Genomic DNA, 19,806 nt, shown 5'->3' with positions numbered 1-19,806 from the left:
CTTCCTCTGTAAAAAAAGCAATAAAAATCTATTTAAAAAATTAAAAACAAAAAAACATGTGTGTATGTACATACATCTGCATATATACCCCAAAACACATATATAGGATTTCCCAAAAAATGTATACTCACACTTTAAATAATTATAAAAGCAATGTTTATTCAAAATACATTTCATTTTCAAAATTGAGCTATCAGCTGTTAAAGTGTGTATACATTTTTCAGACATCTTGTATACAGTCATGTGCCGCACAACAATATTTCAGTCAATGATGAATCTCATATACAAGAATGGCATACCATATAGCCGTGGTATGTAGTAGGCTATACCATCTTGGTTTATGTAAGTGCACTCTACGATATTTGCACAGGGATGAAACTGCCTTATGGTGCATTTCTCAGAATGTATCCCTATCATTAGGCAGTACATGAATACACACACACATACACACACACACACACACACACACACAGAGATCTGGACTCCCTGTAAAAGATGCCTAGCTCCTCCAAGCCTGGCAAGAGTGTGAATCCTTCCGTGCCCCCTTCACCACAATCCCTTCTCCACAGCCCACAGGCTGGAACCCATAAATGTCTGTCATTTAATTAACTTAGTTAATAATTATCACATACCACCAACATTTTTTATACTTTAGCTTAGCATAATACTTTTCATGAAAGCTCCAAAGTGTTTGAAGTTAGGAGCAAATAAAACTCACCTTGGTCCTAAGTATGTCACAATTTGAGGACTCTTGGACAGAGTCTAATCATGTGTGTTTGACACGTAACTGACTTTTTGCTCTGTGGAAAGCCCCATAAATCCTTACACGGGGAGTCAGCTTTGAGCCATTACTTGTGAATGCTAATTGTACACAACGTGAGTGGAGAATGTGGTTGATACTGGCTTCCCAACCTGCAGCTTTGTTGCATAATCCCTGGTTTGCCAGCTGGGACTTTGATGGGGCATTTTACAGTGCAGCCTTTGCTACCCTACTGAAACATTATAATCACATAAAATGTCACACTGTAGGATTGTAAGTAATACAGAGCCTGCTCTTGGCATCTGTGCCTTAATCACCTCGTTTCATCGCTTCACTGCCCACTTAAGAGTCCTTGGAAGGCTTCCTTCCACATGAATAGGGGTGTGGAGTTAAATCAGGCACGCCTGGCAAAGACACCCTCATTTCCAATTCCAGTTCCAATTCCAGTTCAACAGCTCAGCAGAGGTGGTGTTGAGAAGTTCCCTCAACTTCCCTGTGATCTTATTTAATCAGCATTTCCTCAGCCTCCAGAGCAGTCACTTCCCTCTTTCAGGTATGGGACACTCCGGAAGGCACACAGTGGCCACTTATCATGCTCTCAGTTCCACCAAGCAGAACCTTGACCTCAGCCTAGTTCCCACCTTGGAGAAATATTAGGGATGTGTCTGGGCCAAATATCTGAGTTGATGTAATTCTTGTCCCTACCTGGTTCCATCGTGCCTGTAGGCAAAATAAAGCCCCTGTGTCTCTCGCGGTTCTCATGCTGACTGTGATGCCAATGCACAGTGTAGACTTTCCCCTACTGTCAGAAGCCAACTACTAGCTAGTTTCACCCAACATTCTGGTGAATGGAACAGAGATTTGTAGCATGAGCACAAAATAGCCCATTGGTGGAGTGAGGAAGAACTAGGGTAAACTTTGAGGACCAACTTCTGCAGAAAATAGTAAATGGACTAACTCAAAGGCCTAATGTCACTGAATTCAGCTACTAGCTCTGCCTGTTCCTTCTCCTGCCAGAGGCATCTGGTGGCCTTTTTGGGGTGCTCTCACAATGCCAGGCAGTAAGGTGGCTGTGCAGCTGGCATGAAGAGCCAAGCATGCACTGCTGATGTGAATAATGATGCAACCAGGACCCACTTTATTCAAAATAGACCATGGCTTCTTTATATAGATGCCTTTGATTTTGGCAAATGCATAAAAAGGCAAAAGTCAACGAACAAGGCAGGAGGGGAGGGAATGCAAGTCCTTCCCTTGTTCATTGAGCCTGGTATTCTTCCAGGCTGTCAAACACTCAAAGGCTAAATAACACAGCACATTGTCCATAGTTTCTAAATCTGCTATACATTCTAACCATCTGGGAACTTTCAAATATCCCAGTGCCCAACTCTCAGCCCACCCTAAATACAGCCAAATTGTTGACGGAGGGAGCAAGTCATCAGTAGTTTTATAAAGATCCACACACGGGTGAACCTAGAGCATATTATCCCAAGTGAAATAAGTCAAATGAGGATGACAAATATCATGATTTTACTTACATGTGGAATTTAAAAAACAAAACAAAACAAAAACCTAAGTGAACAAACAAAACAGAATCAAGTTCAGAGAGAACAAATTGATGGTTGCCAGATGGGAGGGAGGTTGGGAAAATAGTTAAAAAAGACAAAAGGGTTAAGTAATACAATATAGCCAGTTATAAAAATAGTCACAGTGATGTAAAGTACAGCAAGGGAATATAGTCAATAATATTGTAATAACTATGTATGATGTCAAATGGGTACTAGATTTATCAGGGTGATCACTTCATAAGTCATATAAATGTCTAATCACCATGTTGCACACCTGAAACTAATATAATATTGTATGTCAATTTAAAAAAATTTAAACAAAGAAAGATCCCAAAAGTATTCCAATGTGCAGCAGTTTGGGAACAACCAACAAAGGGTTTATGAACATAGACCCTGGGATTGGATCTGGGTTTGAATCTTGACTCAACGATTCACCAGCTCTGTCACTTTGGACAAGCTATGTCTGGGCTTCAACATTCTCATTTATAAAATGTAGTATCTCACAAATAACACTAGTGCTGTATCTCACAGGGTTTCTATGAGAATTAAATGATGTATTATTTACAAAGTGCTTAGATCCATTCCTGGAACTATACTGAGAGCTATAAAAGCTTGTTAAGAAGAAAAATACCCATGCCAAACTCATTCTTACCTCAGGGCCTGTGCTCTTGCTGTTATTTCTGTCTGGACTTCATCCTCTTTGACTGTCATGGCCAATAGGTAGACCACCTACCTTAGTTACACTTCATCTTAGTGGGCTCTTTTATTCTCAGATGGAGTGTATTTTAGTTGTCTCCTCCTAGAATGTAAACCCAGCAAAGAGCAGGATCTGTTTCATCTCTAGAGTAGAGCTTGAGTACATGAGTGAGTGAAGAAATGGGAACATGGGGTGATCTCATTCCTTGGTAATGTGAAGGGCAGCTATTAAAGGAAAGACATCCAGGCTTTTGGACAGAGACCCTTCCATGGGCCCCCAAATGTTCATGATTTAGATACAACCTTTGGGGTTACTGTGGGTGGGTCACCGTGGCTGGGAAGAGGTAAATATGGTAAACCTTGTGCAATAAGAACCTTGCCTGTAAACAAGAGACATGGCCTCTCCCTGAAAATCTAGACCTGATAAGATTGTGCGCCAGATAATTACCTCATTTGAATTTTCTCATTTCATTTCAGTAAATGGTTCATACCTATTTTATTTCATTTAAAGCTTACCCATTTTCATTTTTATAAATTGTTGTACCCTCCAGGGTCTCCAGTTCTCGCTCACTATATGGGTATGAGAGACTAATTTTCAAGAGTTTAAAACCAAATGAAATACAGGAGGACCTAAACAAAGGTGATGAAGAGATTTTTAACATCTAGAGATAGCATTGTGGACATCAGTAATAAGATTCCATAAGTATCACGGCAGTCTTTCTGTGTCTCATTTATGATTTGATATTTCTACTTTTGTTAATCATCCTGTAGGTATGTTCCATTTCATGGAACATGATAAACCCTAATCTGGAACCTCATGTCATCCTGGAGGTGATCTGAGTTACAAAGTCACCTCCCTTTACAGCGGGATGCACTGTGGACTCTGGTAAACTAGAGCCCCTGTTCCTGTACATTTCAGATCATAACTGCAAAGTCTCTGACTACGAAGTTGGTATCAGAGAACCTAAATCAGCTGAAGTTCCACTGGACGTGACAAAGATTCTCTGAGTGTATGTCTGAGATTTCAACTGAAAGTACTAAAGTATCAATTTATGGTCATGTTTTAGGACCAAGAATATAACTTAATTTGAACTTTTATCTCAAATTCCTCACAATAAGAGGCAACATAGTCCATATAGGCTGGTTCCTTCTCAAGGGTTTGTGACAGGCTTGACTGAATTAAACAGAAGAAACTCCACAGAGGGTCCACAGGTCTCAGTACAGGCTTTTCTAGCCCTGCCCTTCTATACCTCCTCCACCTACAGTGCCCAGAACAATGATCTCTCCACCTTCAGACTCAAGAACCCAGAGACTCCTGAACCTCAGCTATCAAAGCAAGGTTCCAGGAAGCTCAGAGTTTGTTTCTAAGTCAAGCTCCTCATGAATAACATTCAATGGTAGCTGCAAACCAAAATGTGTTCTGGATGGATGCCATCAAAACTTCGAAGTTTTCTATTAACCAGTATTTTGCTGAAGATGATTACCTCGGCAATATCATCCTTTCCTTCATTATTGTCCACTGGAGGTATGGGGTTCTGTCCCCATAAGGCCACCAAGAGATGTTGCTATTGATCTAAAAGTTGAGCCATGGTTAGAGATTAGGCTCTGATCTTTCAGCTGTTTTCTGCTCTGCAAAAATTTTAAAGACTTTGCCTACATTTCCAGATTATGTGTGCTCACCACTATACTACCTCTCCCTTTGGCCCTTTTCTCTTCCCCCCATGGCTGCTATGCATTTCAGTCTTGGACATTTAGATCAATGCTTCTAAAAATTTAATATGCATACAAATCACCCGGGGATGTTTCAAAATGTACATTCTGATTTAGTAGGTCTCAGACATGCCCAAGACTCTGCATTTCTAACAGGTGTCCAGGAGCCTCACTGCTGCTGACCTACAACCACACGTTGAGTAGCAAAAATCTACAATTTTTGTATTTTCCCTCCCCAAAGCCATCAAAATCACTTCTGTTGAAAGTGACTTGTGACCATGAAGGTTCAACAGAGAGTTGTCTTGGTGTGCTTCCATCTTCAGGAGTGTTGCCATTTTACATAACCAATAATTATTTGCCAAAGGATTAAAGGTCTTCTTGTGGAATGCTGGTGCCGGAGATGGTTTGAGTTGGGCCCAAAGGACATCCTTCTCAGATTGTCTAAAATCCTGACTCTTGTCTATACAGGCATACCTCAGACATACTGCAGGTTCAGTTCCAGAGCACTGCAATAAAGAAGTATCACAGTAAAGCAAGTGATAATTGTTTTTGCTGGTGGAGGTCTTGCCTTCAGTTTGTAAAAAACCCCACATCTGGGAAGTGCAATAAAGCAAAGTGCAATAAATGAGCTACGTCTGTAATGTGAGGCCCCACTTGCATAGAGCAAGGTCTAGGCATGAAGCCAGTGCCAGGCACATACATGTGTGTGGCTACAGCAAACACAAAGGGGAGGTAAGGACCCCAATGTGATGGGACACAAGGTCTCTCGCCCTCCACACAACTATCTGCATCTGTGCTGCTGGTTTCTTCTACATCAGGACCACAGCGCAAGAAGATAGGCATTGTCACCTCTTCTGCAGGCTCAGCTGACCATACATTCTGCTGGAAGATTCCTTCCTTATAGAGATGTCACCAGCAGAAAAGGCAGCAGGTGGAGGGTGATTTAAACCAACTCTTGCTTTGTCATCTGCAGCAGCTAATGGGGGTGGGAGAAGAACAGGAGTGAAGCTCCCCCAACTGTTTTTTTCTCCTTTGTTCTTCTTAGGATTATTTTATTTATAGCTAGGAAAAAAATAATTACCCACAGCTGTGTTTCTCAATTGCAGGGCACTTAAGGCAGCATTTCCACCCACCAGGTCACTTCTCCCTGAGCATTCTCCTGGGAGGAGCCGCCGGGTCCCCTTCTCTGCAGCCCTGTGACCTCCTAGCATCGTCAAGTCTTGAGAGGACTCAGGTTATCAGCCAGTGACCTTCCACACAGACCTTCTCTATGACTTGTCTGGGATCATTAGCTTAATTTCTTTATCTCATTCCATTATGAGATGAATAGATTTGAAGATGAATAGCTCCCCTCTGGGTCCTTCTTAGAGTTCGGAGAATTATGATTAAGTTAGCAGATTGCTTAGTAGCTAGAGCTCCAAACTGACTCAGGTCAAAATCCTAGTCTACCTTCTTTAACTGCTCTTTCCTGATCTGTAGAGTGTGGATGATGATAGTACCAGCCCCACTGATGCAAGATTAAATGAATGCATGCAAAGTATTTACTCACATGTTTGAGCAGAAGTATTCAACAAATGGTAGCAATTACTAGATGGGTGCTGGTCAGGGAGGATTAGCAGGAACCATACAATTAAAGCTGGAAGCATCCCTGGAGGTCACCTCGGCCAGTGTATTGCAAGGTTTATCGGGTATGAGGATCACCTGAGCACAGATTGCTGGGCTCCACCCAAGATGACAGAATTCAGTAGGTCAAGGTTAGAGCCCATTAATTTGCATATGTAACAAGCTCTTAGGTGATGCTTTTAGTACCAAGTAGCTAAACTAACCCATTTCTGACACAGTGTCCCTAGGCCCACCACTCCTACTCATGTAAAATGTTTTGTAAGCTCTGTTGGGCAACTCTTACGATGGTGGATGAAAGGAAATGAATCCATGATGGTGCTAGATAATGAATCATGAACTTTAAATGTATTAGTTTATCCTCACAACAATTTATGGAGTTACTTACAGTTGTTCCTATTTTTATTATTTTGTTTTGCTTTCTTTCTAAAATGACGAAACTGAGGCTAAAGATGACTTAGGTGCCTAGACACTTGCACACAGTAAGACGCTGAAGAGCCAGAATTTGAACCAAGTCTCTGAGACCTAAGTACTTGTGTCAGTGATGTTCAGTTTGTATCTGGGAGCCCCTACCTCACAACACATTTAATTGCTGGGTAACTCTTAAAGGTTGGAATATGTTTTTGTTTTTATACTGAGCTATAATCTGCCTCTATGGAGTCACTGGCTTTAGTTATGGTTTCTGAATCTTCAGTAGAATTGAAAAGGATTTAATATCATTTGGGTAGAAAGAAGACAATCATTTCCATTGTTGGTTAAGTGTATAGCTCCCAAAATTGGGTTCCTTAGTTCAAATCCTGACTCTCATACTTCTTAGCTGTGTGACTTTGAGTAATTTTCTAACTTCTCTGTGCCTCCATTTTTTTAATCTTAATTTTTTTAGTATTAGTACCTTCATCACCATGTTGAGAGAGAAAAAAAACAGTTTAATGTATGTACAGAATCACAGGACAATTTTAGCTTTCATGATTTCAATCCCTAAAATCCCTGTAAAGTCTTCATAAAGTCCATTCTGCCTGAGGTCTTAAAAGTTGGAGAAACCAGATTTTTCTCTCCTCCTTGTGATATGACTACATTTAGCAGTGGCTTCTTTACAGTGTTTGCTGGTGATTAGAGGTGCAGGATACAAAGAATATCAAGAGCAGCTGTGTTTTTCATCAGCGACTGGCCCCTGAGTTAAACCAACCAAGTTGTTATATAGTTACTCTATTTTCTTATAGAAGTGGTTCTGCTTCTTGTATTTTACTGGAGAGAGATGGAGCCTTCAAGGTGCTAAAGGCGACTGCCCACGCATGTCCCAGCCAGAGCTCCTAAAACTGCAAAAGAGCCAAAGGATGGGAAGATAAAAATACCTAACAACCCAAGGCTGGAGATTTTTAGTGCTTCTCAAAAATAATTCTTTAAGTTAAAGAAGTAATAAGTGAGTGAGGCCATGCAAGACCAGCCAGCCCCCATCCGTCTATAACAGTGGTTCTCAACCTTCCTAATGCCGCGACCCTTTAATACAGTTCCTCATGTTGTGGTGACCCCCAACCATGAGGCAAAGGAACACAGATATTATTTATACCTCCTGCCTTAGATTGATAAAAACGAAAACAACAACAACAAACACACACACAGCCTGAATTCGCCTCCCTTTCTTATATGTCTGTCCTTGGGAATGTGACTTTTCAGCCCCTCCCATCAAAGGGTGGAGTCTATTTCCTTAACTCTTGAATCTGGGTTTGGCCATGTGACTTGTTTTGGCTCAGACTTCAGCAGACGTGTTACCTTGCTAGTACCAAGCCTGAACTGAAGAGGTCTTGCATTCTTATTGGAACTTGGCCAACACCTCATGAGTAAGTCCACGCTAGCTGGCTAGACAGTGACACACATGGCCCAGTCACTCCATTGCCCCACATAAGTGAGTGAGGCCATGCAAGACCAGCCAGCCCCCATCCGTCTATAACAGTGGTTCTCAACCTTCCTAATGCCGCGACCCTTTAATACAATTCCTCATGTTGTGGTGACCCCCAACCATAAAATTATTTTCGTTGCTACTTCATAACTAATTTTGCTACTGCTATGAATCGTAATGTAAATATCTGATATGCAGGATGTATTTCCATTGTTACAAATTGAACATAATTAAAGCATAGTGATTAATCACAAAAAAATATGTAATTATATATGTGTTTTCCGATGGTCTTAGGCGACCCCTGTGAAAGGGTCATTCGGCCCCAAAGGGGTCGTGACCCACAGGTTGAGAACCTCTGGTCTATATAACATTATTAAAGACTCATGAGCAAGCCGAGCCAAGATTAGCCTGGTCTGCTCTAGAACAGCAGAACCACCTAGCTGATCCACAGACTCATAATAAATAATAAAGTTCATTGTTTTTCCCCTCTGAGATTTGAGATTTTTTTCACATTGATAGCTAACTGATACATCCCTTAATGAGTTAATAGGGATAAAATAACAACAACCATATTAAAATCAATAATACTACTTATATAGTTCAAACTGAAGAAAACTGTTAATTCAGCCATTTTTGACTTACAAAACTAGCAATTTCATGTCAACCAACCTAACATTATTAAGAACTTTCCACATGTCAGGCACTATTTTATATGGATTGTCTTATTTAATCTTTACAAGTACTCTATAAAATAGACACTGTCATCTTCATTTTACCAATGAGGAAATACAGATTTTAAAAGTATCCGTTGAAGGAATAAATAAAAGGAAGGGAAACATTTCTCAAAGTCACATGACCAATACATGGTAGGATAGGAATTTGAGCTTAAATTGGCTTGATCCCTCTGCCACTGTACTTTCTACAATGGGAAGCAGACGGTAATGACATTTATCAAGTATTCACTAGGCATCACGTTGTTCTATGACCTTTACATGCCTTATCTCATTTAATCATCACATATAACCCCATGAGGTTGATGTGATTTATGCATGGGGAAGCCAAAGAACTCAAATGCTCAGTAATTTAACCAAGACAATACAGAAAGTAAATTTCCAGGCCAGAATTTGAACCCAGGCAATACTCCAGAAACCATAATCAATTATACATGGCACCTTTCAAAGAACTGAGAAAAGAGAAATGGAAGGAGAGAATGGAGTTTCCATATACAGAATCCTAGTGAATGTTTTGTATCTCTAAGTGTCTCAATTAACCCAGATTCATTGTGTAAAAAACAAAACAAAAAACAAACAAAAAAATAACACACCCTGCTTTTATAAAGGCTCTTCCTTCCAAAAAGGGCATCTCTGTCCACATTATTACATGTCAACTTCAGGGAAACCAGGTTAACCTCCTTATGGAGACATGGCAGGTGACCGTTCTGCGAGGTCCTTGGAGAAACACCACATTCTCTACAGCAGCTGACCACTGCAGCCTGAGATTTCCACTATTGGTGTCACGCCTCTGAATTAAGGCATCATCACCTACAAGCCCTTGTAAAAATGCAAAGGTGTTGCCTGTGAAGATTAATATTTTGCAAACTTAAATTAGGGTACACAAATTTAGGGGCAAACAGAAACAATATATAAAGAAAACAATGGAAGTGAGCCTGGTGTAGTATGAGAGGGGTTGGTGGGGACTGTGACAAATCCAAGCATACATTTCCCCTCTAAATGGGGATTCTGGTACTAATGTCAAGGCAATTGGCGTCATTGGCAATGACAGATGTTGTTAGTTACAAAAGAAGACAACAGGGCTCTTCCTTTCTGATCTGCCATCTGCAGTGAAGTCGCCGCCAAGATGCAGATTAACGTGAAAACCCTCACAGGGAAGACCATCCCTCTGGAGGTTGAACCCTCAGATACGATAGAAAACGGAAAGGCCAAGATCCAGGATAAGGAAGGAATTCCTCCTGATCAGCAGACTGATCTTTGCTGGCAAGCAACTGGAAGATGGACATACTTTGTCTGACTACAACATTCAAAAGGAATCCATTCTTCATCTTGTGTTGAGACTTCGTGGTGGTATTAAGGAAAGGAAGAAGTCTTACACCACTCCCAAGATGAACAAGCATAAGAGAAAGAAGGTGAAGCTGGCTGTCCTGAAATACTACAGCGTGGATGAGAATGGCAAAATCAGTTGCCTTCATCAGGAGTGCCCTTCAGATGAATGTGGTGCTGGAGTGTTTATGGCCAGCCACTTTGACAGACATTATTGTGGCAATGTTGTCTGGCCTATTGCTTTAACAAACCAGAATATATGTAATTATATTTGGGTTAATAAAAGATATGAACCAACATTTAATTGTTGAATATTATTCCAGTGAATTTTTTAAGCATCAAAAGTTGATGGATCAAATTGATAAACTATACTTTGGCAGAAGAATTCCATTATATTTAATATCAGCTGTCTAGATATTAAACCAGTTTGTGTTTCTGTCAAGAAAAAAAAAGACAACTTTCCCTGTACAATATTACCAAGTAAAATAAAACTGGTCTGTGGGCTAGAATTGATGTGTAGGTAGCTAATGTGTAGATAGCTAGTTAGATCAGTGTATCACTTCCTTAAAGCAGAGCTACTTCCAAGTGAGGTCTCTGCACCAGGGACATCAACATCACCTGGCAGCTGGTTAGAAATGCAAAACCTTGGGCCCAGATGTTCTGAACCCAAACATCTGCGAGTATGACCCCAGTTTCTGGGTTTAACAAGCCCTTCAGGTGATTCTCTTACACACCAAGATATGAGTAGTCCAGATGCAAGAAGAACCGGATATGCATCTGTGTGTGCAAGGAGTCAAGGACAGGGTCTGTAGCTGACAGGACAGAAACTCTCCAGTCCTCAGGGTCAGGGAGAAGGAAGAGAAGGGTGCTGAGGAGACCTGAGAAGGCATCTGGAAGCTCTGCAAATAGGACTGTCACATGTGGAGCCCAAAGGGGCCTTGACCAGACTCTCAGTTGCTTCTCCTCTAAAGCCAAGATACCAGACTTCTGAGCCTGGTAGCTCCTCCCCTCCAACTCACAGGAAAGTGACACTGTGTTCCCATATTCACAGAGCATTGTCAGCACTAAATCTGTTCTGAAGCGTGTATCCAAAGTTGTCACTGTTCTCAACTAATTAGTCAAAGGCCTCCATCTGCCTAGAGGCTCACCACACTTTTCATGTTAATTTTTTTATGCAAATGTGGTGATTCAGGGGAGCAATGAAGTCAAGCAGAGTGTTAGGTACCTCACTTCAGCCAAAGTAGGATACATCCTTAATACACACACAACCCACAAAATCTCCAGCAAGGTCATGCTAAACTAAACTTTTGTATTTGGACTCTTCTGACACTTCAAAATAATTTTAATTAAAGTTATTGGAGATGTCCAAGATATGTACAAGCTATTGACCTAACCTCCTTATACTGGGATCTTCACTGTATAAGAAGCTGGTCACCAAGCCAGTTATTCAAAGCACAGTTCAATTAATTTATTCTTCATTCTTCTTTTATTCCCCTTCATTTTTTGACTTAGTCGTGTAATTTTATTTAATTCCTTCCTTTTTACATTATTTTATGCTCTCTTTTTAAAGAAACTGGGTTATCTTTCAAGAACAAATTCCACTGTAGCAGTAACCTAGAAGATGATAAAGCAGCAGATTAAAACCCAGTAGCAGTGCAAAATGCCGAGGATGATTTGAAAGAAAGGGTCATTGTCCAGTATCAATTCAGTAATAGCTAGAGAGAGATTAGTCTCATTCCTCCTTCCAGGCAGAACTCTCTGGTGTTTCATGAAGTTCAGTGCCACTTTCAGATTCTACCTACAGATGTTTGTTGGGTTAGCAATTAGACTCAGGATTTAGATAACCCTTCCCCTGTATTTGGTAGCTTTTGCTGTATACAAAGCGTACCAACACTCAGTGGTTTAAATAACAACCACTTATTTAGCTAACAGTTCTGTTAGACCATCCCACAGTTCTGCTGATTTGGGCGGGGCTCCATCATGTGACTCCATCATGTGGTCAGCTGGTGGGTTGCCCAGGGACTCATGGGTCTAGGATGGCCTCACTTTCTGAGGACCATCGCTGACTACATGGACCCTAGCTTTGGGGGAGACTCACAAAGGTGGTGTAAGAGATCTCACTGATGTCCTGACCAAATTCCCAAGGATGTCTTCTGCTGGTTGCTGGTGCCAGTCCCCAACATTAGCAGCACTTTGCTGCTAAGGAGTGGTCCCTGTGACCTTTTCCAGGGGGTTCCCCTGGGGGACCTGAAGCTTCCTCACCAGCAAGGAGAGCTAGAAGGCGATGAGCATTATGTCCCCCTGGCTGGCCTCTAGCCAAGGATATAAAAACCCAGCTCCTTTATTTCAATGGAGATGAACTCTGGGACATAATTAAGAGTCCGGAACATCCACAGGATCAGGCTGAAGCTGGGAATTTGCCTGACACTGCACCTTCACTTGGCCTCTCCCCAACCCAGTCCTGCTGTCCTAATGCCTTCCTGGGAGCACCTCCTGAAGAGATCATTGGCTCATGAACCTCCTCCCAGGGTCTGTTTCCAGAGATCCCAGCTAAGAAAGATGGTAACTCAACTGTCTTCAAGCTGAACACAGCAGTCTTGTTCATCCGTGGATCTGTAGGATAGGTTTCTTCACATGAAAATAGAATTTCCTAGCCAAAAAGAGCTTAAACACACACACACACACACACACACACACACAGAAAGAAAAAAAAACATATCTCTTATTGCCTAGCCTTTTTCTAGAGATGAAAAGACAAATACACGAAGAAGTGAAGTAACTCATTGGAAGTCACACAGTCCCAGGGGACAGAACAAACTCAGGGCGCCTTCCATCCGGGTCACATTCAATTCTGTCACTAAACTGGGGACTCCCACTGGATTCCCCTGGGAGTGCACAGCCCTGAGAGCATGCACTGCTCTGCCCTTCTGGCTCTTCCTTCTCTTCCTCCTTCATTCATCCTGACCCCCCTGCTCCATCCTTTCTTCTTCTTCTTCATCCTGACCCCCCTGCTCCATCCTTTCTTCTTCTTCTTCTTCTTCTTCTTCTTCTTCTTCTTCTTCTCTCTCTCTCTCTCTCTCTCTCTCTCTCTCTCTCTCTCCTCTTTCTTCTGTATTCTTCTATTTCACTCCCCTCCTCCCCTTCCTCTTCCTTCTCCTTCTCTCCCTCTCTCCAGCTCATCATCTTCATCATCACCACCATCTTCTCCAAGCTCCCTTTCCTCTGAAGAATTTCCCTTCTATTAATTTCCAGTTTAATTTCACAAGTAAAGACTTGTGAATCAGCGCTTTGGTGCAACACATAAACCCGCACTGACAGTTGTGGGGTGTTGGTTCCCAACATTAGCTGTTGCAAGAGGTTGCCTCCAGCAGGAACGCCATTGTGGAGATTCACAGGAACTGGACCCACTGAAGCACTGGCCTTTCTCCACCAGAGGAATGTTATTAATGTTGCAGTTCACAGATCTGCAAGGCTTGATTTATCGAGCGGGAGATCGATGTGAAAATACTGTCAAGCCTCTGGAACTAGGAAGATATTTAGATCACTACACTCACGTACATCATAGTTATGAAAGGAAAAGAAAGGAGGTGGGTTATAAATTAGAAAAACCTGGAAGAAAAAACTCCATGCTTCCCAAGCTCAACCTTTTATAAATTTCTTTCCAAAAAGGCTGAGCTCAACTGAAAATACCTTTGTTTGTTGAGGATGCCTTCATTTCTGGCTGCCAATGAGCCCTGTGTCAAAGAGGCAGCTTTCAGACATTCCGAATGGGCTCCTCCAGATCTGCCCACACCCACGTTTCTGCCCCTCGCTGAGACCCCACGTAAGGGCAGCTGCCAAGTTCAACACTTACACTAAGTGAGGGCTAAAGAAAGTCAGAGAAATCACTATGTCTCCATCTTTCTGTAGATAAAACTGAGAGGCAAGGATTATACAAAGAATCCAAGAATTAAACTAAGGGCCAGCCCTGGTCTGAGGGTCAAATATACTAAAACTTTCTTTTGTGACCTCAGGTGTCAGTGTAATCTTCGGGCCTCAGTGTGGTTGATTATAAAAGTGGCAACAATTATTCTTGCTTCCCCACATCCACAGCCTTTGCATGTGATTCTACTAGGTCTCCTACCAAGAGAAACACTCTTTCCAGGCCCCTTACTCTGGGCTGGCCTTGGGATTTGCTTTAGCCACTAGAATGCAGGCAGAGTGACATGAGCCAGTTCTGAGATTAAGCCTCGGGAGCTTGCACATTATGCCTCTCTTTCTTGAAACCTTGCCCAACCATTATGTGAAAAAAAAAACAAACCCTCAGTCGAGCCTCTGAGAGAATGAAGGACCACATAGAGCTGAGATGAGCCACCAGGCTGACACCATCCTATACCAGCCAATTCCCAGCTGAGCGGGAGCTGCCCACAAATGCACAAATTTAGCCTAGGAGACAATACAACTGTCCAGCTCTGCCCATGCCAAGTGCGTGACGCATGGGATCAGAAACTAAATAAGTGATTGTTATTCTGAGCCACTATCTGAGGGTGGTTTGTTATGCCACCAAATTTAACTGCCTCACTTGGTTTCTTCAAAGGGTTGGAAGATAAAGACCACATTTTGTAGGTGCTTTTTGAAATACCAAGTCCACAAAAGCTGAACTGTCCGATAGGGTACCCACTAGCCACAATTTCAACATAATGAATTGAAATTAAGTAAAAGTGAAAATTCAGTTCCTTCGTCCCACTAGTCACATTTCAAATGCTCAATAGTCACATGTGGCTAATGGCCACTGTATAGGACAGAGGTACAGAAAGGCGCCGGGGATGGTGCTGGCCTAGAGTCTGGGTGAAACAAGCATCAGGACTGAAACGACTAGGACAGCCAGACCTCCTGGCCCACCATGGCTGCCCTCACCTCCCAGCACACTCTGCTCCACAGTCACTAACCTCATCTCTCCTTGGAATTTTCAAATCTATATTTCAAGTCTTCTCCTTTCCCTAAAATATCAAGGAGTCTGAATTGGCCACAAACAAGTTCAGTCTTTTAGTAGGAGAGTGTGCAGGGAGGCTCTTAACAAGGTAGGAAAGTCTTCAGATGGGTGGAGGCCTTCCCTCCTTCAGGGGATGCCCCAGTTTTTATTTTAAGCATCTCTTTTCCATGTTGATAAGGTTGATAGCTGACTTTATCTGCATTCAACTCTTAAAGAGGATTGCCGATTGATTTTTTTTTCTCTGTGTATGTACGTAGGAGGTTTCCTCCCAATTCTCTTTCTACTCTTTTCCCCTCTCCAATGCCCAGGGCTTTCACTGACTTCAAAGAACTAGAAAAGACTCAGAGGAAAATGGGTATCTAACCTAATTAAGCATATAGATTGAGACTTTTCCTCTTGCTTGATAAAATATTCCCTTTTCCTCACAAGCCTCATTCTGCTTTCCTAGATGAAGGAGACTTGGAGAACCACCCTCCTCCTGGAAGAAGTATTGTCCCTGCAAGGAGCCCCAGGCAGAGGCAGAGGTGGGTCCCGGGGGACAGCTGAGGAACAAGGGGACTATTTACAGTGATGGGTGAGAACTGCACTGCCTGGGCTTGAATCCCAGTTCAGCCACCTCCTGCCTCCTGCAGCTCCTTGGTCGAATTACTTAATCTCCTGTGCCTCAAGTATCACATTCATAAGGTGATGCAAATACAAGGGAAGCCCTGAGAATAGTGCCTGTGCCTGCGCCTGTGCCTGGCATGGAACGAGAGCTCATAGTAGCCAAAGGGACTTTTGCCCTGTCCAGGTCCTCTGAGGGTCCGGGTACTGGTTCTGGTCACCCTCCCACCAGGTTCTGGTGCCTTGCTGCTAACAGCTTGCACCTGAAACCTTCTTCCCTGAGCCACTGGAGCCACTTTACCTGCACAGGCAGGGAGCCCACCTGCCGGGCATCATCCCAAGTACTAGTAGACAGTTTGAGGCCAGCAGTCACAAAGCCTGGCTCCCTTGCCTTTGGGCAGACACACATTGCATGTAACACATTCCAGAGCTGCCTCGGATCAGGCTGAGGCTGGGCTGTGCCTGGAACTGCAGCCTTGCTTGGTTGGCTTCCTCTCCTCTTCTTTCCTGCTTCCTCTGCCCCCAGGTGCCTCCTGAGAGCACGTCCTCAATAAACCGCTCACAGGCAAATCCTTATCTCAGGCTCTGCTTCTACAGAACCAGACCCAGGATAGTAACTATTATAATGACAATAATTACTATTATTATCACTATCTGTATTGTTGCAGTCATGCCATTAAAAAGTGATTTTGATTCCTAAATGAGGTGATGGTCATGATTTCCAAGTTGATAGAATTCACCACTTTTCAAAGCATCTTCCCTTTACCAGCTCATTGTTATGACTAGATGCTGCTGGAAACAATAGATTAAATACAAAATCCAGTCCAACCTCTCTTCTCTTGCCTCCTCTGGCTCCTTCCAGCACAACCAGGAACTGCTGTGCAATGATAAACACACATCCGTCCATATAACTAATCTTGATCCTCCCCAACCCTCTTCCAAGCAGCTGTCCCCTAGACCCCAGGCTGAATACAGTCTAGCATGGTTCACCCTTAGCAAGAGAAACCCTTGAAAAAAAGAGCATACAGACCCTGTAGCAATAGTTCTCAATCATAAGCCTACCTCAGAATCCTTGGAGGGCTTGTTGAAACACAGATTCCTGGGCCTTAGTCCCAGGGGTTCTGGTTCAATAGGTCTAGGGTGGGACTCATGACTTTCCATACCTAACAAATACCTAGATGGCACTACCACTGTGCTGTGCAGACCCAATCAGAGCAGCATGGGCCTGGCAGATCCCTGGGGGAGGAGCACAGCTGGAGGGGGGCCAGAGAGGGACTGTCTCTGAGGTGCAGGGTCCAACGCAGGGCCTGCTTGCCTGGCTCTTGGGTGGTGATGGTCTCAGCCATGCAAGAACACCCACAGGGACCTATGAAAGGCAGAGTCCGCAATGTGGCAAGAACACGGTATATCAGTTTACTATTGCCGCTATTACAAATGACCACAAACTTGGCAGTTTAAAGCAGCACTAATTTATAGTATAGTCCTGAAGGTCCCAAGTCTGAAATGGGTCTCATGGTGCTAAAGTCAAAGGTTGTGCTCCTTCTGGAGGCTCCAGGGGAGAATCTGCTCCTTGCCTCTTCTAGATTCTAGAGGCTGCCCACACTCCTTGGTTTCTGGGCACATCAGCCAACCTTTGCTTTCACCATCACATCTCCTTCTCTGACTCTGACATTCCTACCTCCTTCCTACCTCTAAGTATAGGCTTCTAACTTTGTGTAGCAACCATGTAAACAAGCCTAGGCTAGCCTGCTGGAGGATGAGGCATCACATGGAGCAGAGATGAGCCATGCAGCTCAAGTCCCCCTAGATCAGATGGCTCCAGATGACCTTCTAGATGTTTTCAAAGATTTGTGTAAGCCTAGCCAGAGTTACGGGAAATCACAAGTACCTGTTGTATTAGCCACTACGTTCTGTGGTGGCCTGTGAGGTACAAGGGATAACAGACACCCACCCTGAGTGGAGGGACTTGTAGGCAGGTTGGTTGCCTTCCACTGGTTTAGCCTACACATGTCTCTTATTTGGCTGCCACACAATACCTTCAAATCAGGAAAAAATTACTTTTAATGGCAGACTTCCACTTATTTTGAAGTAAGAGAAGATCTGACCAGAAGGGAGCATTTGGAGGCCTCTGGGTTACTAAGGACAGTCTCTAACTTGATCTGGGGGCTGGTTGCAGTAGGTGTGTTTAGTTTGCAAAAATTCATCAAGCTGTGCACTTACAATTTTACCCTGTTACATAGATACTGGTATGTTACTTTCTAATTAAGAATACAAATAAAATGAAACAAGTTAAAATAGGGCTCTTGTTCAGTCTGGACCTATGACATAAGTTTGATGAATTTAACTCCCTTCTCCAAAGCCTGACATGGAGAGGTAAGCACTCACCAATTAGCCACAGTTCTCTCTTTATCCCCACTGACCTACACTTGACTCCTTATATATATTAGCTGCCTGTTTCCTATAGGCATCTGAGTTTGCTAATATTAGATGAGGTCTCCTGTTCAAGCAAGTTATAGAAGTACTTGCTACTGAAATGATCATCTGTTCACCCATCTCTAAGTTTCTGGCATCTTCTTTTTTAAAAATATTATGGTAGTAACAATTATTTCCCTCTTTCCTAGTGTCCAATTGAAAGGCAGCTGCCTAATGAGGGATTTTATCTCCCAGTCTCCCTTACATCCCCGTGTGGCCATCTGACCAGTGGAATGGGAGTGGAAGTGGTGAGTGTCTGTTCTATTCTAGGACTGGAGTTAAGAAGCAGTTGGGCCTGATCTACAAAGACACCAAGGCCCAAGTTATATAAGCTGGATAGAGCCTGGGTGCATAAATTAGCATGTGTTAGAAAGCCCTATGCTGATTGGAACACCCAAATAGGACTCTTAGTTGAGTAAGCAATAACATTCTATTCTGAAATATATTTGTTTCTGTTGCTCAAGTTACCCTGATTAATACGCTATTTCATCCCATGGTTATTCATGCATTCAGTCATTCAATACATATTCATAAAATCTTCTCATATGCAAGGCACTGTGCCAGCATTCTATCTTCAAGGATCTTATACGCTGGGTTACCAATAAGGACAGGCTACTAATATTTGTTTGCCTTACTCTGCAGCAGACCACGTATAAGTTCCTTTATAGACATAGTAACATGTGATCTTCACACTTTTTCTACAAGTAGATAGTCACTACCTTATAGATAAGGAACCTTGGCTTACAAAGTCTGGGAAACAGAATTTGCAAACTTAAACATCTGTGCTTTTCCCAAAACATTACACTGCTTCATAGAAGGGAGATAAGAGGCACACACGAGAACTGTCAGGCATGTTATTGAGGATTAAATGGCATGAGAGAGCAATGTTGGAATGCTGGGGTGGTTCAGAGATCACTATTTTGATATTCACACTTTCCCCAGGAGATGCTACCCACGGATTCATCTTTTTTTTTGTCTGTGTTCTGGCTGGGCACCATCCTTGACTTCTCTGATGGCGATACTTTGGGGACCAGGAGGGTTCAGAAAAGTAGTCACCGAAGTGCAATATGGCAAAAAAAGCACCGAGAGTAAGGATGCAGTCATTCAGTGGCTGCTGTGTCAGTTGTGCTGCGTGACTGCTCTCTGTGCTGTTTTTAAAACTCCCTTTCTGCTTCTATGAAATCTTCTTGGTAAAGTTTGGCTGGGTGAGACTGAAATATATAAAACCACTGAAAGCAGAAAGCAACCTTATGGGTTATTCTCATTCATTCTTTCAACAAATAATAATGCAATACCTCCTCCGTTCCTGGTGACAGGCCCAATTTTCTCTCTATCACAATTAATTGGAGGCACATTCTGCTCAGGAATATTCTCAGCATCCTAACTTGGCTGTAAAATCAGAGGCTCTGCACTGCCTTAGATGTAAATACCAGGGGGAAAACTGCATGCAGTTA

The 19,806-nt window shown here is 42.7% G+C and overlaps 1 pseudogene; it reads left to right on the top strand.

The window, feature by feature from the left end:
* Positions 1-10,105: 10,105 nt before the first annotated feature.
* LOC102431565 lies at positions 10,106-10,570 on the top strand (annotated as a pseudogene).
* Positions 10,571-19,806: the final 9,236 nt, after the last annotated feature.

Source organism: Myotis lucifugus, unplaced genomic scaffold (assembly GCF_000147115.1).
Source record: "Myotis lucifugus unplaced genomic scaffold, Myoluc2.0 scaffold_42, whole genome shotgun sequence".
Taxonomy (NCBI): Eukaryota; Metazoa; Chordata; class Mammalia; order Chiroptera; family Vespertilionidae; genus Myotis; species Myotis lucifugus.
This window is presented reverse-complemented; position numbering and strand designations above follow the sequence as displayed.